Raw genomic sequence first — 23,085 nt, 5'->3', positions numbered from 1 at the left:
CCCTCGACACACACACATACTCCCCACTGTGATGAGTCAACTACTACACAAGAGTAGCTTGGCTCACACACAGCTACTGCGGCCTTGACTCCAAGGTCCGTAAAGACCCTGAAGCCCCCAGGAAGGCCTCTCACCACCCCATTGGTGGAGTATGGTTCCTGGAGCAAAGCAATGCCGCAGCCCCCCTCCGACATACACGCCCCCAATTCACACATCACGGCATATGACCCCTGACAGTTCAGTTGATATAGTTCAACCATCAATGTCTAGCGTTCGCACGGGCAACAATGGCACAGTACACCGGGCAGACAGTGGACATCATTAGATGTCCGGCTGGCTTGCCCTTAAATGCACAGTTGCGACAATGCGGGGCATTGCCACAACCTGCACTCCTGTGTCCTTCTTGCCCGCACCTACGGCAGACATCCTTCTTGGCTCTGCATTCTGCCACCCTGTGATCAAACCCCATGCATCGGAAGCAGCCGGGCGTCAGTTGGTCTGGCCGTACCCGGAAGGAAAACCACTTTATGTAGCAACGACCTGCTTCCAGGAGGGCGGACATTAGCATGTCCGTTCCCTCAAGGACAACATTCGTCACCCCATCGGGGCTGACCTTCCAAGGACGGCTGATCATCCTCACGTCCTTCTCACGGCACCCAGGGCTGAACTCCTTGAGGTTCAACCGGAACAACTCTCCCATGAAATCCTCAGGGGAGATCTCCGTGTGAACCCCCTGGACCACAACCCTAGGCCCCAGCTTCCGACGTATGCTCACATCGAGCCCCACTTCGGAAAACTTGGCATTTTTTGCCAAGTTATCCCTCTCGGCAACGGATGGGGTGCGAATAATCGCACCTCCATCCTTCAACGGGCGCACCTCGTGCACCCTAACCCCCATGGAAGGCCCTACCTCCTTTACTACTTTCTTAATCACCTCCTTGGAAGTAGTGGGGGTTTTACCCCTCACTACGACCGACCAGGTCTCTACTGGTTTGGGCACCGGCAACGCAGGCAACACAGGCGCAGGCGCCTGAGGTGCCGGCATCATCGCTGCACCAGCCAGCGCAGCTCCAGCCGTCCTCCGAGGTGCTTCCTCCCTGGTTATCATGGTGGCTTCCAACCGCCCACGAAGATGGGCGATCTCCGCCACCATCTCAACAAAGAGCTCCTCAAACTCCAAGGAGTATCCAAGGAGATCCTTCGCTGTGCTCTTCGGGACGCCGTCCATGTCAATGACGGCTCCACTAAAGGCCGTCACAATGGACTTAAAGCGTCCCATAAATTCGCCCCCAACCTTCTTCTGTTCGGCACCCCCCCCGAACGCTCCCAAACCTTCCTGGGAAGCACGCAATCTCTTACAGAAATCTACCAAGTGCTTCCCAGCTGGACCTAATTTAGCCCCTGTCTTACTCCCCTTTTTCCCACTCCCAATTTTTCCACTTTCGGAAGCGCCATCGCTTCCACTCACCCCCGACTTACTGGAAGGCACCTTTTCAGGTACCTTTAAAACCTCCTTACCTGACTTCACCACCGGGACCGCTGCACCCCCAGCGGTCTTCTTCTTAATGCGAGGAGGAGACCGCAAAATCACCTCCTCCTCTCCGGACGTCGATTCGTCCATTGCCGACGATGGCACCGCCGAACCGCTTGGAAGAGGGGTGTTCGCCCTCTTCCGAATACCGTCTAGTTTGGGCATAGCCCAACGACCCTCACACGTAGGTAGCCGAATTCGCCGGATAAAGGCCTCCCAAGCAACAAGAAAAATTTGGTCCCTTTTGGGCAACGGCAACTACTGCACGGCAGGAGTGAATCCCGCACAGGCACGCACACAGCGGCTGCACCTATCGGCGAGCCAAAGCAAAGCGCGAGGGCGTAGCCCACAGCGCCAACCAAAGGTTTGGCAAAGGCCACCACCAACGCCTTGCCGGACAGAACACTGTTCCCCGAACAAGGACGGGTCGACCAAGGTGGAGCTAACGCCGAGCTCGACCGCAGGCAAAAACACAACACGCTTTGGTCGTAGCACCTGCACAAGGTATTCAACCTTGGCGCAGTACTGTACCCACGCACAAAAGAGGACGCCCTTTTTACTGTTGCCAAATATGGCAATATAGCGGCACGACTACCTAGTGTACACGCACTCAACGAACCCACGCCGAAAAATAACAGCGCGACACTACACCGACGCCAAGGATTAACGGCACGCGCCAAAAACCACGCCGAAAAATAACGGCACGCGCAAAAAACACCACGCCAAGAAAATAACGGCACGCCCGCAAAAGTTGTAAACAACTTAATGGAAAATTTCCAACGCTGTATCTAGCAGCACTCACACGCACGCACAATGTGTCAATAGTACGGAGTATGGTGGCACTCACTAGAGTGTCCAACAACACTACCGTACGGCACTCACTCACGCGTCCAATATATTCACTACGCTGTACGAAAACACGTACAGCCACGCAAAAAATTGGCGTCACTCAAAAGAAACCGTATCACGCACCGGTACTCACACACGAATGTAACCGCAAAAGGAAATCACAAAAATCGCAAATCACCGCTTAGCACACGACACGTCCGCACTATTCAACAGTCAGACTGAGAATGTGGGTCCCGGGACAACAACGTGTGGCGTTTTTTACGTGAGTTCCTGCTGGCGACAGCCCAAACCCACGGTGCTCAAAAGCACAACGGATCAAAACAATGCGTTGATCAGCGCCCCAAAAATGCCGAAGCATTTAAGGATACCAATTGGTAGTGTGGAATGGACACACTAACCACCTTGGTAGGGTTCGAGGTCTATCTAACCCTCTGCCGTTCTATGGGTCCCGGCACCCGGTTGCATTGCAACTCCACATCGAGCCAAAAGGCTCTACCCGCATTTAGGTGTTAACCACAGCCACCACGAAACTCCCCGAAGGGCCGTTCCCAATGAACAGGTCGGAGCAAGCTCCGAGGGCCCCTGTTCCCCGTGGTACCAGATTTAAGTCTCCGGTCAGACCTCGTAGCCGAGACTACTACCAGTTGAGCTTCCATACAGCTCTGGACTGGTGGCCATTTCCCACACCTAAGCAACAACAGACAATGCACAGAACAACAGAATGCACAGACAAGAACGGCTAAAAACTAATCAACTGAACGCCTTAAATTACGTCGCCGCCTGAAAACCTCACGCGCATATTGCCCTAACATTTCGACATTCCGACGGTTGGCAATCACACCACTCACATCATACCGTCCATCAGTCCAACTAATCCCCACACCCACAAGATCCCTAATGTCTGAGTACATCGGGCATTCACAGAGGACGTGCACCCAGTCCTCTCTTGCCGACCCACAAACACACTCCTCACTTGTGGACAAGCGCCTCTCATGCAAATAAGCATTAAGAGGCCCATGTCCTGTAAGGAGGAATCCCAGGCTGAGGGAAAATCCAAAATCAGGATTTTCCCCGACAAAGGAAACATCCCGAATGTACTCGTATGTCACGCGACCTTTGGAACTATTGTCCCATCGGTTTTGCCACCCACGAAGCATACATTCCTTCAACAACCTTTCACACTCTAAATACCCCCTTTCTACATCACCGTCGGATATCCATCCATCTAGCAGCGGCATACAAAGCCTCCTTCTCAACCTGAAGGCAACCGCCCGTTGCACGACTAACAGGTCAAGAGGAGGCGCACCTAACAACACTTGCAACGCATCCGTACTCACTGTACGGCATACAGGCAAACAGGCAAGCAACATAATGCGCTGGCACGCCATCAGATGACGTTTGCCAACCGACTTTAAAGCCCATTCGTACCATATAGCGGCACCATAAGTGGCACAGGCCACAAATAGGCCCCGATATACGGTACGAACCGCACGCCGGCTAAGACCCCAGTCAAATCTGACAACGCGACGCACTTGCCCAACGATTGCCTGCAGCCGCTCCCTCAACGAAACTAAGTGTGGAGTAAAACACATCCTTTCACTCATAGCTACCCCCAGGTATTTGACTTGCGTCACATACCTAATCCCTATCCCATTCAAACGTACAATCGGTGGACGACTCGGGGACAATCTGCCCTTAAGCAGCATTGTCACCGTTTTGTCCATCGATATGTCCACTCCCACATCTACCCCCCAATTGTGGGTAAATGTAAGGAGCTGCCCCCCCACTCGCTCTAGTTCCTCACGCGAACGACCCTCAACCAAAATGAGAAGGTCGTCCGCATACGCACAGTGTTTACAGAGTGGCTCTAACTGCCGAAGCAGGGAGTCCATCATGAGGTTCCAAATGAAGGGACCACAGACGGATCCCTGCGGACAGCCTCGCTCCACCCCAATCTCCACACTCCCGCCCACTCCTACCATGGATGCTTTTCTGTCCGAAAAATAACTCCGCCATAGAGTAATTTCCGGACAGCCAAGCTCCTCTAATCTCTGCAACACACGATCCCAGCGCAAGTAATCAAATGCCCCCTTAAAGTCAATAAATATGCCAAGGACATATTTATTGACGTTTTCCCTAACTACACTCTGAACATACAACCACGCATCCTCTATACCACGTCTTTTCCTAAACCCATACTGCCTATCCGACCTAACACCCCGAGTTAGCTCCTGGAGCCGCTCAACCATAACCCTTTCCAGCACTTTTCCAAGCACCGGAAGGAGGCTGATACCACGATAAGATCGAGGATCGCTCCTGATCTTATCGGGCGACTTCAAGAGTGCAACGACCCTAGCAATTTTCCACTCGCGTGGAAAATATCCCTCCCATATGCATTTATCATAAATGGCCTCCAAATATTCCGGAATGAACTTCCACAAGCATTTGCACATCTCTCCGTTCAAACCATCGAAACCTGGAGACCTTTTAGACCTGACCAGGCCAAATGCATAATCCAACTCCTCAGCTTCTATTGGAGGGACAGGCACCTCTTGTGCAGGAGGAACCTGAACCTCAGCCCTGGGAAAAAACTCGCCTAACAGAACATTGGCACACTCTCTCCACGTCGATAATACAGTATCACCTACGCGAAGAGAGCTAGCCATCTCATTTCGACGACCCCGACAGATCCTATAGACCTGTCCCCAAGGGTCGTCCCTATTTTCCCCCACAAATCTCCTCCACTCTTCCTCCTTCACTCTCACAAGCATCTTCTTATATTCTTTCATCCCTACGCTAAATTGATACTTGAGCTGAGACAGATTCTCCGAATTGGTCCGCCTGCCGCGTTGAAACAAACGCCTCAAGCGTCGGACAGACCTCCTCTTTGAATTTAACTCACTCGTCCACCATTTCACACCTTTCATTCTCACAGCCCTAGCTTTCCTAAACAATAAGTCATTCACACCCCAGACACATTCATATAGACGAGCAATTTGCTCGTCAACCCCCAATTCCTCAAACTCCCTAAGCGGTATATCCAATACCGCTTCCCTAACAGTATGTCCATATCGGTTCCAGTCGGTACACGAGGTACGCCATCGCCTCAATGGACTCCCCCCTTCTAACTGCGGGGTACGGGGAGTAACCATAATTTGTATTAAATTATGGTCACTAATTCCCCAACCCCCCCTAACACTCCATTTACACTCGAACCTACCCGCTGCTGCGTCATTCATGAGCGTCACGTCAATGTCACTCACACCTCTAGGCCCCTCAAACGTATACCATACGCTTGGTTCGTTTGCTACAAGAAGGTTATTCGCCACAACCCACTCGCTCATAACCTCACCCCGAGTGTGGCTCCGATATCCAGCAGTATGCCTGGATACCTTGCTGAACCACATCGGGGAGGTAGCATTCGCGTCAAGACACACGATGGCAGGAATGCTACTCTCAAGTAGTAGCACCGCATCAATGTATCTTAAGTAGGGCTCTAGAGGCTCGTCAGACTTGCAGTACAAGCTGACGACATTCATTCTGCCGAATTCCCCCTCGACACACACACATACTCCCCACTGTGATGAGTCAACTACTACACAAGAGTAGCTTGGCTCACACACAGCTACTGCGGCCTTGACTCCAAGGTCCGTAAAGACCCTGAAGCCCCCAGGAAGGCCTCTCACCACCCCATTGGTGGAGTATGGTTCCTGGAGCAAAGCAATGCCGCAGCCCCCCTCCGACATACACGCCCCCAATTCACACATCACGGCATATGACCCCTGACAGTTCAGTTGATATAGTTCAACCATCAATGTCTAGCGTTCGCACGGGCAACAATGGCACAGTACACCGGGCAGACAGTGGACATCATTAGATGTCCGGCTGGCTTGCCCTTAAACGCACAGTTGCGACAATGCGGGGCATTGCCACAACCTGCACTCCTGTGTCCTTCTTGCCCGCACCTACGGCAGACATCCTTCTTGGCTCTGCATTCTGCCACCCTGTGATCAAACCCCATGCATCGGAAGCAGCCGGGCGTCAGTTGGTCTGGCCGTACCCGGAAGGAAAACCACTTTATGTAGCAACGACCTGCTTCCAGGAGGGCGGACATTAGCCTGTCCGTTCCCTCAAGGACAACATTCGTCACCCCATCGGGGCTGACCTTCCAAGGACGGCTGATCATCCTCACGTCCTTCTCACGGCACCCAGGGCTGAACTCCTTGAGGTTCAACCGGAACAACTCTCCCATGAAATCCTCAGGGGAGATCTCCGTGTGAACCCCCTGGACCACAACCCTAGGCCCCAGCTTCCGACGTATGCTCACATCGAGCCCCACTTCGGAAAACTTGGCATTTTTTGCCAAGTTATCCCTCTCGGCAACGGATGGGGTGCGAATAATCGCACCTCCATCCTTCAACGGGCGCACCTCGTGCACCCTAACCCCCATGGAAGGCCCAACCTCCTTTACAACTTTCTTGATCACCTCCTTGGAAGTAGTGGGGGTTTTACCCCTTACTACGACCGACCAGGTCTCAACTGGCTTGGGCACCGGCAACGCAGGCAACACAGGCGCAGGCGCCTGAGGTGCCGGCATCGACGCTGCACCAGCCAGCGCAGCTCCAGCCGTCCTCTGAGGTGCTTCCTCCCTGGTAATCTTCGTGGCTTCTAGTTGCCCACGAAGATGGGCTATCTCCCCCACCATTTCCACAAAGAGTTCCTCGAACTCCAAGGAGTACCCCAGGAGGTCTTTTGCAACACTTTTCGGGACGCCGTCCATGTCTATGACGGCTCCACTAAAGGCCGTCACAATGGACTTGAAGCGCCCCATAAACTGCACCGCAACTTTCTTGCGTTCGGCATCCCCACCGATCGCACCCAAACCTTTCAGGGAAGCACCCAATTCCCCACGGATTTCCTCCAAACGCTTCCCTGCGGGACCTAATTTTTCCCCCGTCTTCCGCCCCTTGCGCCCACTCCCAATCTTTCCGCTTTCGGAACCACCCTCGCTTCCACTCACCTTTTCAGGTACCTTTGAAGATACCTTCTCCACCGGAACCGCTGCACCTCCAGCGGTCTTCTTCTTAGAACGGGGAGGAGACCGCAAGATCACCTCCTCCTCTCCGGACGTCGTCTCGTCCATTGCCGACGATGGCACCGCCGACCCGCTTGGAAGAGAGGTGTTCGCCCTCTTCCTCAACCCTTCTGATTTGGGCATTGCCCAACTCTCCACCACTAAGGTTGCCGAGTTCGCCGTATAAAGGCCTCCCGAGCAACAACAAAAACTGGGTCCCTTTTGGGCGACGGCAACTACTGCACGGCAGGAATGAGCCCCGCACAGGTACGCACACAGCGGCTGCACCTATCGGCGAGCCAAAGCAAAGCGCGAGGGCGTAGCCCACAGCGCCAACCAAAGGTCTGGCAAAGGCCACCACCAATGCCTTGCCGGACGGAACACTGTTCCCCGAACAAGGACGGGTCGACCGAGGTGGAGCTAACGCCGAGCTCGACCGCAGGCAAAACGCAGCACGCTCTGTTCGCGGCACCTGCACAAAGTATTCAACCTTGGCGCAGCACTTAACCCACGCACAAAAGGGGACGCCCTTTTTACTGTTGCCAAATATGGCAATATAGCGGCACGACAGACCTAGTGTACGCCCGCACTGTACACCCACACCGAATGTAACGGCACGCGCCAAAAGACCACGCCAGAAATTAGCGGCACACAAAAATTGTAAACACCTTGGTATAGCGGCACTCACTTGAGCGTCCCACAATATACCAACAAGGTACACTTGTACACAAAGTACAGCCACGCGAACAGTGGCGTCACCAGCACAAACCGTAGTCACCTGAGCAATTGCTCGTAAACAATGCACCGCTATGGTACAGCTACGCACAACACACCACGCCGAAAAACAACGGCACGCCCGCAAAAGTTGTAAACAACTTAATGGAAAATTTCCAACGCTGTATCTAGCGGCACTCACACGCACGCACAATGTGTCTATAGCACGGAGTATATTGGCACTCACTGGAGTGTCCAACAAAACTACCGTACGGCACTTAATCACTCGTAAACAGTGTACAGCTACTACAAAGTAGCGTCACTCGCACAACGGCACTTTCAATCACAATTAATTGTAAACACTGTACCGCTATGGTACAGCCACAACAATATTAGCGTCACTCGCACAACTGTAATACACCGGTTATCACACACGAATATAAACGCAAAAGAAATCGCAAAAATCGCTAATCACCACTTAGCACACGACACGTCCGCACTATTCAACAGTCAGACTGAGAATGAGTAGATAGGGACAACAACAACGTGTGGCGTTTTTTACGTGAGTTCCTGCTGGCGACAGCCCAAACCCACGGTGCTCAAAAGCACAACGGATCAAAACAATGCGTTGATCAGCGCCCCAAAAATGCCGAAGCATTTAAGGATACCAATTGGTAGTGTGGAATGGACACACTAACCACCTTGGTAGGGTTCGAGGTCTATCTAACCCTCTGCCGTTCTATGGGTCCCGGCACCCGGTTGCATTGCAACTCCACATCGAGCCAAAAGGCTCTACCCGCATTTAGGTGTTAACCACAGCCACCACGAAACTCCCCGAAGGGCCGTTCCCAATGAACAGGTCGGAGCAAGCTCCGAGGGCCCCTGTTCCCCGTGGTACCAGATTTAAGTCTCCGGTCAGACCTCGTAGCCGAGACTACTACCAGTTGAGCTTCCATACAGCTCTGGACTGGTGGCCATTTCCCACACCTAAGCAACAACAGACAATGCACAGAACAACAGAATGCACAGACAAGAACGGCTAAAAACTAATCAACTGAACGCCTTAAATTACGTCGCCGCCTGAAAACCTCACGCGCATATTGCCCTAACATTTCGACATTCCGACGGTTGGCAATCACACCACTCACATCATACCGTCCATCAGTCCATCTAATCCCCACACCCGCAAGATCCCTAATGTCTGAGTACATCGGGCATTCACAGAGGACGTGCACCCAGTCCTCTCTTGCCGACCCACAAACACACTCCTCACTTGTGGACAAGCGCCTCTCATGCAAATAAGCATTAAGAGGCCCATGTCCTGTAAGGAGGAATCCCAGGCTGAGGGAAAATCCAAAATCAGGATTTTCCCCGACAAAGGAAACATCCCGAATGTACTCGTATGTCACGCGACCTTTGGAACTATTGTCCCATCGGTTTTGCCACCCACGAAGCATACATTCCTTCAACAACCTTTCACACTCTAGATACCCCCTTTCTACATCACCGTCGGATATCCATCCATCTAGCAGCGGCATACAAAGCCTCCTTCTCAACCTGAAGGTAAATGCCCGTTGCACAACTAACAGGTCAAGAGGAGGCGCACCTAACAACACCTGCAATGCATCCGTACTCACTGTACGGCATACAGGCATGCAGGCAAGCATCATAATGCGCTGGCACGCCATCAGATGACGTTTGCCAACCGACTTTAAAGCCGATTCGTACCATACAGCGGCACCATAAGTGGCACAGGCCACGAATAGGCCCCGATATACGGTGCGAACCGCACGCCGGCTAAGACCCCAGTCAAATCTGACAACGCGACGCACTTGCCCAACGATTGCCTGCAGCCGCTCCCTCAACGAAACTAAGTGTGGAGTAAAACACATCCTTTCACTCATAGTTACCCCCAGGTATTTGACTTGCGTCACATACCTAATACCTACCCCATTCAAACGGACAATCGGTGGACGACTCGGGGACAATCTGCCCTTAAGCAGCATTGTCACCGTTTTGTCCATCGATATGTCCACTCCCACATCTACCCCCCAATTGTGGGTAAATGTAAGGAGCTGCCCCCCCACTCGCTCTAGTTCCTCACGCGAACGACCCTCAACCAAAATGAGAAGGTCGTCCGCATACGCACAGTGTTTACAGAGTGGCTCTAACTGCCGAAGCAGGGAGTCCATCATGAGGTTCCAAATGAAGGGACCACAGACGGATCCCTGCGGACAGCCTCGCTCCACCCCAATCTCCACACTCCCGCCCACTCCTACCATGGATGCTTTTCTGTCCGAAAAATAACTCCGCCATAGAGTAACTTCCGGACAGCCAAGCTCCTCTAATCTCTGCAACACACGATCCCAGCGCAAGTAATCAAATGCCCCCTTAAAGTCAATAAATATGCCAAGGACATATTTATTGACGTTTTCCCTAACTACACTCTGAACATACAACCACGCATCCTCTATACCACGTCTTTTCCTAAACCCATACTGCCTATCCGACCTAACACCCCGAGTTAGCTCCTGAAGCCGCTCAACCATAACCCTTTCCAGCACTTTTCCAAGCACCGGAAGGAGGCTGATACCACGATAAGATCGAGGATCGCTCCTGATCTTATCGGGCGACTTCAAGAGTGCAACGACCCTAGCAATTTTCCACTCGCGTGGAAAATATCCCTCCCATATGCATTTATCATAAATGGCCTCCAAATATTCCGGAATGAACTTCCACAAGCATTTGCACATCTCTCCGTTCAAACCATCGAAACCTGGAGACCTTTTAGACCTGACCAGGCCAAATGCATAATCCAACTCCTCAGCTTCTATTGGAGGGACAGGCACCTCTTGTGCAGGAGGAACCTGAACCTCAGCCCTGGGAAAAAACTCGCCTAACAGAACATTGGCACACTCTCTCCACGTCGATAATACAGTATCACCTACGCGAAGAGAGCTAGCCATCTCATTTCGACGACCCCGACAGATCCTATAGACCTGTCCCCAAGGGTCGTCCCTATTTTCCCCCACAAATCTCCTCCACTCTTCCTCCTTCACTCTCACAAGCATCTTCTTATATTCTTTCATCCCTACGCTAAATTGATACTTGAGCTGAGACAGATTCTCCGAATTGGTCCGCCTGCCGCGTTGAAACAAACGCCTCAAGCGTCGGACAGACCTCCTCTTTGAATTTAACTCACTCGTCCACCATTTCACACCTTTCATTCTCACAGCCCTAGCTTTCCTAAACAATAAGTCATTCACACCCCAGACACATTCATATAGACGAGCAATTTGCTCGTCAACCCCCAATTCCTCAAACTCCCTAAGCGGTATATCCAATACCGCTTCCCTAACAGTATGTCCATATCGGTTCCAGTCGGTACACGAGGTACGCCATCGCCTCAATGGACTCCCCCCTTCTAACTGCGGGGTACGGGGAGTAACCATAATTTGTATTAAATTATGGTCACTAATTCCCCAACCCCCCCTAACACTCCATTTACACTCGAACCTACCCGCTGCTGCGTCATTCATGAGCGTCACGTCAATGTCACTCACACCTCTAGGCCCCTCAAACGTATACCATACGCTTGGTTCGTTTGCTACAAGAAGGTTATTCGCCACAACCCACTCGCTCATAACCTCACCCCGAGTGTGGCTCCGATATCCAGCAGTATGCCTGGATACCTTGCTGAACCACATCGGGGAGGTAGCATTCGCGTCAAGACACACGATGGCAGGAACGCTACTCTCAAGTAGTAGCACCGCATCAATGTATCTTAAGTAGGGCTCTAGAGGCTCGTCAGACTTGCAGTACAAGCTGACGACATTCATTCTGCCGAATTCCCCCTCGACACACACACATACTCCCCACTGTGATGAGTCAACTACTACACAAGAGTAGCTTGGCTCACACACAGCTACTGCGGCCTTGACTCCAAGGTCCGTAAAGACCCTGAAGCCCCCAGGAAGGCCTCTCACCACCCCATTGGTGGAGTATGGTTCCTGGAGCAAAGCAATGCCGCAGCCCCCCTCCGACATACACGCCCCCAATTCACACATCACGGCATATGACCCCTGACAGTTCAGTTGATATAGTTCAACCATCAATGTCTAGCGTTCGCACGGGCAACAATGGCACAGTACACCGGGCAGACAGTGGACATCATTAGATGTCCGGCTGGCTTGCCCTTAAATGCACAGTTGCGACAATGCGGGGCATTGCCACAACCTGCACTCCTGTGTCCTTCTTGCCCGCACCTACGGCAGACATCCTTCTTGGCTCTGCATTCTGCCACCCTGTGATCAAACCCCATGCATCGGAAGCAGCCGGGCGTCAGTTGGTCTGGCCGTACCCGGAAGGAAAACCACTTTATGTAGCAACGACCTGCTTCCAGGAGGGCGGACATTAGCATGTCCGTTCCCTCAAGGACAACATTCGTCACCCCATCGGGGCTGACCTTCCAAGGACGGCTGATCATCCTCACGTCCTTCTCATGGCACCCAGGGCTGAACTCCTTGAGGTTCAACCGGAACAACTCTCCCATGAACTCCTCAGGGGAGATCTCCGTGTGGACCCCCTGGACCACAACCCTAGGCCCCAGCTTCCGATGTATGCTCACATCGAGCCCTACCTCGGAAAACTTGGCATTTTTCGCCAAGTTATCCCTCTCAGCAACGGATGGGGTGCGAATAATCGCACCTCCATCCTTCAACGGGCGCACCTCGTGCACCCTTACCCCCATAGAAGGCCCTACTTCCTTCACCACTTTTTTGATCACCTCTTTGGACGTAGTGGGGGTCTTACCCCTTACTACGACCGACCAGGTCTCAACTGGCTTGGGCACCGGCAACGCAGGCAACACAGGCGCAGGCGCCTGAGGTGCCGGCATCATCGCTGCACCAGCCAGCGAAGCTCCAGCCGTCCTCCGAGGTGCTTCCTCCCTACTTGTATTTGTGGCTTCCAACCGCCCACGAAGATGGGCGATCTCCGCTACCATCTCCACAAAAAGCTCCTCGAACTCCAAGGAGTATCCCAGGAGGTCCTTAGCTAAACTCTTCGGGACGCCGTCCATATCTATGACGGCTCCACTAAAGGCCGTCACAATGGACTTAAAACGCCCCATAAATTGCCCACCAACTTTTTCACCGAACGCTTTCGAATTCTCCAGGGAAGCACCCAATTCCCCGCGGATTTGCTCCAAACGCTTCCCTGCTGGACCTAATTTTTCCCCTGCTTTACGCACCTTCTTCTCGCCCCCCTTTTTTTTTCCCCTCGGAAGCCCCCTCGCTTCCGCTTACCCCCGACTTACCTTCAGGTAACTTAGGGGCTACCTTCCCCTCATCACTCACCTTTACTACCGGAACTGCTGTATCTCCAGCGGTCTTCTTCCTAATACGGGGAGGGGACCGCAAAACAACCTCCTCCTCCCCGGACGTTGATTCGTCCATTGCCGACGATGGCACCGCCGAACCGCTTGGAAGAGGGGTGTTCGCCCTCTTCCGAATACCGTCTAGTTTGGGCATCGCCCAATACCCCACTAACTGGCTTGACGAATCCGCCGTATATCGCTCTCAAGCAACAACAAAAACAGGTTACTCTTGGGCGACAGTAAGGTACTGCAAGGCAGGGATGAGTCCCGCACAGGCACGCACACAGCAACCACACCTAACGGCAAGCCAAAGCAACCGCGAGGGCGTAGCCCACACCACCAGCCAAAGGTCTGGCAAAGGCCACCACCAATGCCCTGCCGGACAGAACACCGTTCTCCGCACAGAGACGGGTCGACCAATATGAAGCTAACGCCGGGCTCGACCGTAGGCCAAACGCAGCACGCTGTGAACACGGCACCTGCACAAGGTATTCAACCTTGGCGCAGCACTGTACCCACGCACAAAAAATAACACCCCTTATATCACTGCCGAAGATAGCAATATAACAGCACGCCAAACTATCAACGCACTCACTATATCCACGCCGAAAAACTAACGGCACGCACCAAGTACCACACCGAAAATTAACGGCACTCGCAAAACCACGCCGAAGAATAACGGCACACACACGCAAAAATATAATCAATAGTTCACAGCTATGTACAGCCACGCACACAATTGGCGTCACTCGAATAACGGTGAAAACACAGCGGTATTTTCCCGTATTCACACAACGGCACTCACCAATTGCCCGCAATCAATGTACAGTTAATGTACAGTTAATGTACAGCCACAATTGGCGTCACTCGAATAACGGTGAAAACACAGCGGTATTTTCCCGTATTCACACAACGGCACTCACCAATTGCCCGCAATCAATGCACAGTTAATGTACAGTTAATGTACAGCCACAATTGGCGTCACTCGAATAACGGTGAAAACACAGCGGTATTTTCCCGTATTCACACAACGGCACTCACCAATTGCCCGCAATCAATGCACAGTTAATGTACAGTTAATGTACAGCCACAATTGGCGTCACTCGAATAACGGTGAAAACACAGCGGTATTTTCCCGTATTCACACAACGGCACTCACTAATTGTCCGTAATCAATGTACAGTTAATGTACAGCCACAATTGGCGTCACTCGAATAACGGTGAAAACACAGCGGTATTTTCCCGTATTCACACAACGGCACTCACTAATTGCCCGTAATCAATGTACAGGTAATGTACAGCCACAATTGGCGTCACTCGAATAACGGTGAAAACACAGCGGTATTTTCCCGTATTCACACAACGGCACTCACTAAGCACAAGCACAATGTGCCCGAATCGATATACAGTTAATGTATAGCTACACTGTAGCTTCACTAGAGTAGCGGTAACACTCGCGAATATAACACAAAAGAGAATCACAAAAATTTCTTGCGCTTAAAACACGGCACGTCTGCACTGCTCAACAGTCACACTGAGAAATGAGTAGATAGGGACAACAACAACGTGTGGCGTTTTTTACGTGAGTTCCTGCTGGCGACAGCCCAAACCCACGGTGCTCAAAAGCACAACGGATCAAAACAATGCGTTGATCAGCGCCCCAAAAATGCCGAAGCATTTAAGGATACCAATTGGTAGTGTGGAATGGACACACTAACCACCTTGGTAGGGTTCGAGGTCTATCTAACCCTCTGCCGTTCTATGGGTCCCGGCACCCGGTTGCATTGCAACTCCACATCGAGCCAAAAGGCTCTACCCGCATTTAGGTGTTAACCACAGCCACCACGAAACTCCCCGAAGGGCCGTTCCCAATGAACAGGTCGGAGCAAGCTCCGAGGGCCCCTGTTCCCCGTGGTACCAGATTTAAGTCTCCGGTCAGACCTCGTAGCCGAGACTACTACCAGTTGAGCTTCCATACAGCTCTGGACTGGTGGCCATTTCCCACACCTAAGCAACAACAGACAATGCACAGAACAACAGAATGCACAGACAAGAACGGCTAAAAACTAATCAACTGAACGCCTTAAATTACGTCGCCGCCTGAAAACCTCACGCGCATATTGCCCTAACATTTCGACATTCCGACGGTTGGCAATCACACCACTCACATCATACCGTCCATCAGTCCATCTAATCCCCACACCCGCAAGATCCCTAATGTCTGAGTACATCGGGCATTCACAGAGGACGTGCACCCAGTCCTCTCTTGCCGACCCACAAACACACTCCTCACTTGTGGACAAGCGCCTCTCATGCAAATAAGCATTGAGAGGCCCATGTCCTGTAAGGAGGAATCCCAGGCTGAGGGAAAATCCAAAATCAGGATTTTCCCCGACAAAGAAAACATCCCGAATGTACTCGTATGTCACGCGACCTTTGGAACTATTGTCCCATCGGTTTTGCCACCCACGAAGCATACATTCCTTCAACAACCTTTCACACTCTAGATACCCCCTTTCTACATCACCGTCGGATATCCATCCATCTAGCAGCGGCATACAAAGCCTCCTTCTCAACCTGAAGGTAAATGCCCGTTGCACAACTAACAGGTCAAGAGGAGGCGCACCTAACAACACCTGCAACGCATCCGTACTCACTGTACGGCATACAGGCAAACAGGCAAGCAACATAATGCGCTGGCACGCCATCAGATGACGTTTGCCAACCGACTTTAAAGCCCATTCGTACCATATAGCGGCACCATAAGTGGCACAGGCCACAAATAGGCCCCGATATACGGTACGAACCGCACGCCGGCTAAGACCCCAGTCAAATCTGACAACGCGACGCACTTGCCCAACGATTGCCTGCAGCCGCTCCCTCAACGAAACTAAGTGTGGAGTTAAACACATCCTTTCACTCATAGTTACCCCCAGGTATTTGACTTGCGTCGCATACCTAATACCTACCCCATTCAAACGGACAATCGGTGGACGACTCGGGGACAATCTGCCCTTAAGCAGCATTGTCACCGTTTTGTCCATCGATATATCCACTCCCACATCTACCCCCCAATTGTGGGTCAATGTAAGGAGCTGCCCCCCCACTCGCTCCAATTCCTCACGCGAACGACCCTCAACCAAAATAAGAAGGTCGTCCGCATACGCACAGTGTTTACAGAGTGGCTCTAACTGCCGAAGCAGGGAGTCCATCATGAGGTTCCAAATGAAGGGACCACAGACGGATCCCTGCGGACAGCCTCGCTCCACCCCAATCTCCACACTCCCGCCCACTCCTACCATGGATGCTTTTCTGTCCGAAAAATAACTCCGCCATAGAGTAATTTCCGGACAGCCAAGCTCCTCTAATCTCTGCAACACACGATCCCAGCGCAAGTGATCAAATGCCCCCTTAAAGTCAATAAATATGCCAAGGACATATTTATTGACGTTTTCCCTAACTACACTCTGAACATACAACCACGCATCCTCTATACCACGTCTTTTCCTAAACCCATACTGCCTATCCGACCTAACACCCCGAGTTAGCTCCTGAAGCCGCTCAACCATAACCCTTTCCAGCACTTTTCCAAGTACTGGAAGGAGGCTGATACCACGATAAGATCGAGGATCGCTCCTGATCTTATCGGGCGACTTCAAGAGTGCAACGACCCTAGCAATTTTCCACTCGCGTGGAAAATATCCCTCCCATATGCATTTATCATAAATGGCCTCCAAATATTCCGGAATGAACTTCCACAAGCATTTGCACATCTCTCCGTTCAAACCATCGAAACCTGGAGACCTTTTAGACCTGACCAGGCCAAATGCATAATCCAACTCCTCAGCTTCTATTGGAGGGACAGGCACCTCTTGTGCAGGAGGAACCTGAACCTCAGCCCTGGGAAAAAACTCGCCTAACAGAACATTGGCACACTCTCTCCACGTCGATAATACAGTATCACCTACGCGAAGAGAGCTAGCCATCTCATTTCGACGACCCCGACAGATCCTATAGACCTGTCCCCAAGGGTCGTCCCTATTTTCCCCCACAAATCTCCTCCACTCTTCCTCCTTCACTCTCACAAGCATCTTCTTATATTCTTTCATCCCTACGCTAAATTGATACTTGAGCTGAGACAGATTCTCCGAATTGGTCCGCCTGCCGCGTTGAAACAAACGCCTCAAGCGTCGGACAGACCTCCTCTTTGAATTTAACTCACTCGTCCACCATTTCACACCTTTCATTCTCACAGCCCTAGCTTTCCTAAACAATAAGTCATTCACACCCCAGACACATTCATATAGACGAGCAATTTGCTCGTCAACCCCCAATTCCTCAAACTCCCTAAGCGGTATATCCAATACCGCTTCCCTAACAGTATGTCCATATCGGTTCCAGTCAGTACACGAGGTACGCCATCGCCTCAATGGACTCCCCCCTTCTAACTGCGGGGTACGGGGAGTAACCATAATTTGTATTAAATTATGGTCACTAATTCCCCAACCCCCCCTAACACTCCATTTACACTCGAACCTACCCGCTGCTGCGTCATTCATGAGCGTCACGTCAATGTCACTCACACCTCTAGGCCCCTCAAACGTATACCATACGCTTGGTTCGTTTGCTACAAGAAGGTTATTCGCCACAACCCACTCGCTCATAACCTCACCCCGAGTGTGGCTCCGATATCCAGCAGTATGCCTGGATACCTTGCTGAACCACATCGGGGAGGTAGCATTCGCGTCAAGACACACGATGGCAGGAATGCTACTCTCAAGTAGTAGCACCGCATCAATGTATCTTAAGTAGGGCTCTAGAGGCTCGTCAGACTTGCAGTACAAGCTGACGACATTCATTCTGCCGAATTCCCCCTCGACACACACACATACTCCCCACTGTGATGAGTCAACTACTACACAAGAGTAGCTTGGCTCACACACAGCTACTGCGGCCTTGACTCCAAGGTCCGTAAAGACCCTGAAGCCCCCAGGAAGGCCTCTCACCACCCCATTGGTGGAGTATGGTTCCTGGAGCAAAGCAATGCCGCAGCCCCCCTCCGACATACACGCCCCCAATTCACACATCACGGCATATGACCCCTGACAGTTCAGTTGATATAGTTCAACCATCAATGTCTAGCGTTCGCACGGGCAACAATGGCACAGTACACCGGGCAGACAGTGGACATCATTAGATGTCCGGCTGGCTTGCCCTTAAATGCACAGTTGCGACAATGCGGGGCATTACCACAACCTGCACTCCTGTGCCCTTCCTGCCCGCACCTACGGCAGACATAGTAGATAGGGACAGTAGGAATCTCGTTAATCCATTCATGCGCGTCACTAATTAGATGACGAGGCATTTGGCTACCTTAAGAGAGTCATAGTTACTCCCGCCGTTTACCCGCGCTTACTTGAATTTCTTCACTTTGACATTCAGAGCACTGGGCAGAAATCACATTGTGTCAACACCCGTTAGGGCCATCACAATGCTTTGTTTTAATTAGACAGTCGGATTCCCCAAGTCCGTGCCAGTTCTGAATTGATTGTTAATTGATAATCGTTATAATTTAAAAGGAATATATATCGAATGATATAATTCCTTAAAAATTTTAGCAAGAAAGTTCCACAATTGGCTACGTAACTACTATCCGGGGAACAAGAATCGTAATTCTCTATTTACCCAGAACGAGTACATAAACCATGGTATTGCTTCCCAATCAAGCCCGACTATCTCAATCTTCAGAGCCAATCCTTATCCCGAAGTTACGGATCTAATTTGCCGACTTCCCTTACCTACATTATTCTATCGACTAGAGACTCTTCACCTTGGAGACCAGCTGCGGATATTGGTACGGCCTGTTGAGAAGTTTGCGTGACCCCACCATAAATTTTCAAGGTCCGAGGAGAAAATATCGACACAACAGTAAATGTCATGCTCTTCTAGTCCATCTACCATATCTCTCTTCGAAAGACTTCCATGGTAGTACGACTATAAAACAGAAAAGAAAACTCTTCCGATATCTCTCGACGGCTTCTTTATGGTCGTTCCTGTTGCCAGGATGAGCACAAGGCCCATTTTTAATAACAAACGGATACTCAACAGGTTACGGAATTGGAACCGTATTCCCTTTCGTTCAAAATAATTCAAGTATTTTAATTATTTTTAAATATATTTTTATTAATATTTTTTTTTATTAAAAACTTGAAAATTTTCGGCTTTCGCCTTGAACTTAGGACCGACTAACTCGTGATCAACCACTGTTCACACGAAACCCTTCTCCACTTCAGTCCTCCAAGGTCTCATTCGATTATTTGCTACTACCACCAAGATCTGTACCAATAGCGGCTCCATGCAGGCTTACGCCAAACACTTCTAAGCACACTATTGTACCCTCCTACTCACTAAAGTTTCAAAATTTATAAATCAATCGAAATTGTTTTATAAATCATCTACTTTAGCGGTAATGTATAGGTATACAACTTAAGCGCCATCCATTTTAAGGGCTAGTTGCTTCGGCAGGTGAGTTGTTACACACTCCTTAGCGGATTACGACTTCCATGTCCACCGTCCTGCTGTTTTAAGCAACCAACGCCTTTCATGGTATCTGCATGAGTTGTTAATTTAGGCACCGTAACATTACGTTTGGTTCATCCCACAGCGCCAGTTCTGCTTACCAAAAGTGGCCCACTGGGCACATTATATCATAACCTCAACCTTCATATCAAGAAAGGTGAGGTTCTTACCCATTTAAAGTTTGAGAATAGGTTAAAATCGTTTCGACCCTAAGGCCTCTAATCATTCGCTTTACCAGATAAGATTATTTTATATAATTTTTAAATGCACCAGCTATCCTGAGGGAAACTTCGGAGGGAACCAGCTACTAGATGGTTCGATTGGTCTTTCGCCCCTATACTCAATTCTGACAATCGATTTGCACGTCAGAACTGTTTCGGTCTTCCATCAGGGTTTCCCCTGACTTCAACCTGATCAAGTATAGTTCACCATCTTTCGGGTCACAGCATATATGCTCAAGGTACGCTCCAGTTAGAGGTATAAATAATAATAAATTATCATTATACATAACTATATGGAACGCCCCGGGATTGAATTAATTGACTATTTATTAAAAAATAGACTAAAAATTAATCCCATTATATTTAAGTTAAGTTAATTATGCCATTAAGTTTAATATAACTCAATGACTTGCACATATGTTAGACTCCTTGGTCCGTGTTTCAAGACGGGTCCCGAAGGTATCCTGAATCTTTCGCATTGTTAATCATATAAATGCATACAAATAAATATTAATATCATAGATATTAAATTTTTTGTAAAATTCAAAAAATGAATTTTAGCATTATATATAATAAAATCTATCAACACTTTATCAAATCATTAGTATTTATTTTATGTTAATATGCTTAAAAAGCAAATTAATTTAAATAAACTTAATATCACCAATGATCTTTTGATAAATACTTTATTATGTTAATAGATTACAATGTCCTTATATGAAAAAAATGCACATTATTTTTTTAATTATTTAATGATGAATTTTTCATAATGGATATTCAGGTTCATCGGGCTTAACCTCTAAGCAGTTTCACGTACTATTTAACTCTCTATTCAGAGTTCTTTTCAACTTTCCCTCACGGTACTTGTTTACTATCGGTCTCATGGTTATATTTAGTTTTAGATGGAGTTTACCACCCACTTAGTGCTGCACTATCAAGCAACACGACTCTTTGGAAATATCTTTCTAGTAATCATTAACGTTATACGGGCCTGGCACCCTCTATGGGTAAATGGCCTCATTTAAGAAGGACTTAAATCGTTAATTTCTCATACTAGATATTAAGATATTCCATACACTGCATCTCACATTTGACATATAGACAAAGTGACTTAGTGCTGAACTATTTTCTTTTCGCTCGCCGCTACTAAGAAAATCCTTGTTAGTTTCTTTTCCTCCCCTCATTAATATGCTTAAATTCAGGGGGTAATCCCATATGAGTTGAGGTTGTTTTAATATTCTTTTTTTATCTTCTCACAATTTAATAAAAAAATTATATCATCTTTTCATCTCTATTTTTCTTTTCTCCTTTTATATATTGTAAATATATAAAAATAATAATAATGTAAAATGAGGCAATCCTAGAATAAAAAATTTAATTTTTATGCTAGACATTCCTCCTTTTAATTACATATATAAATTATTATTTTATATATATATATAAATAATATGAAAATTTTTTGTAAAGAATACTTAGATTCAATATTTTCATCATTTCATTTTATTTGAGAGGTTTTTTTTTTTAAAGAATATATAATAAATAAAATTCATTATATATCTTTATTTTTTTTGCTATTAATATTATGAATTATTTAAAATCCAATAATATACACATTTGCTTAAATTCAATTATTTTTATAAAAGAATAAGCAACTTATTTAGCATAGTCTTACAACCCTCAACCATATGTAGTCCAAGCAGTACTTTAAAATTGAATTTAATGTACATAACAGCATGGACTGCGATATGCGTTCAAAATGTCGATGTTCATGTGTCCTGCAGTTCACACGATGACGCACAGTTTGCTGCGTTCTTCATCGACCCATGAGCCAAGTGATCCACCGCTTAGAGTATTTTTTTATTTATTTTTATTTATAACAAATGTCAATTTTTTTTTGCATATATTAATTGAAAGAGTAAAATTAAATAATATTAATAATATATAAATTGATTTTCTTTCAATAATATATATCAAATATATTTAACTCTAAACATTTTTATTAAGTTGCGAATGTCTTAGTTCAACAATAATACAGTGGTGGTATTTATTATGATTCAATTATTTTGTATTTTTTTAATCATTTTATGTATATATAATAATATAATAAATATATACCACTTTTGTTATTGTGAACAAATTAACTTATCATTCAATCAAATGAATAATAAGTACAACTTTTTATTTTCATGTTTAAAGGTTTTTAAAAGAAAAAAATAAGAAAAAACATTACAAAATGTACCATCATATATTATATTTAATATGATATAATTGATGGATCACAAATTGAATGAAAAAGAATAAAAAGAATTATGGATTCAAAATAATTATATAAATTTTTTTTCTTTTTTTTTTTTTTTTTTTTTCTTTTTGTTCGTTTGTTTGCTTGTCTGTTTGTTTGTTTGTTTGTTTGTTTGTTTTTCTTACGGATATGGAACACAATAATGATCCTTCCGCAGGTTCACCTACGGAAACCTTGTTACGACTTTTACTTCCTCTAAATAATCAAGTTCGGTCAACTTTTGCGAAACAACCGTGACACACGAGGCGTCACAGTGATCACGTCCGGAGACCTCACTAAATAATTCAATCGGTAGTAGCGACGGGCGGTATGTACAAAGGGCAGGGACTTAATCAATGCGAGTTAATAACTCGCACTTACTGGGAATTCCAAGTTCATGTGAACAGTTTCAGTTCACAATCCCAAGCATGAAAGTGGTTCAGCGGTTTACCCGGACCTCTC

The 23,085-nt window shown here is 48.4% G+C and overlaps 1 non-coding gene and 2 pseudogenes across 1 annotated transcript in view; all 3 read right to left on the bottom strand.

Moving 5' to 3' along the window:
* Positions 1–18,694: 18,694 nt before the first annotated feature.
* Positions 18,695–21,574, bottom strand: LOC129251798 (large subunit ribosomal RNA; annotated as a pseudogene).
* Positions 21,575–22,016: 442 nt separating this feature from the next.
* LOC129251768 (5.8S ribosomal RNA) lies at positions 22,017–22,197 on the bottom strand (annotated as a pseudogene).
* Positions 22,198–22,784: 587 nt separating this feature from the next.
* LOC129251785 (small subunit ribosomal RNA) overlaps positions 22,785–23,085 on the bottom strand; it is a 1,991-nt gene continuing 1,690 nt past the window's right edge. Inside the window, exon 1 of the ribosomal RNA XR_008583110.1 lies at positions 22,785–23,085. This exon is cut by the window's right edge and continues 1,690 nt beyond it. This is a non-coding gene — a ribosomal RNA (small subunit ribosomal RNA).

Source organism: Anastrepha obliqua, unplaced genomic scaffold (genome assembly GCF_027943255.1).
Source record: "Anastrepha obliqua isolate idAnaObli1 unplaced genomic scaffold, idAnaObli1_1.0 ptg000071l, whole genome shotgun sequence".
NCBI lineage: Eukaryota > Metazoa > Arthropoda > Insecta > Diptera > Tephritidae > Anastrepha > Anastrepha obliqua.
Note: the sequence above shows the minus strand (reverse complement) of the source record. Positions and strands in the feature narration are given on the sequence as shown.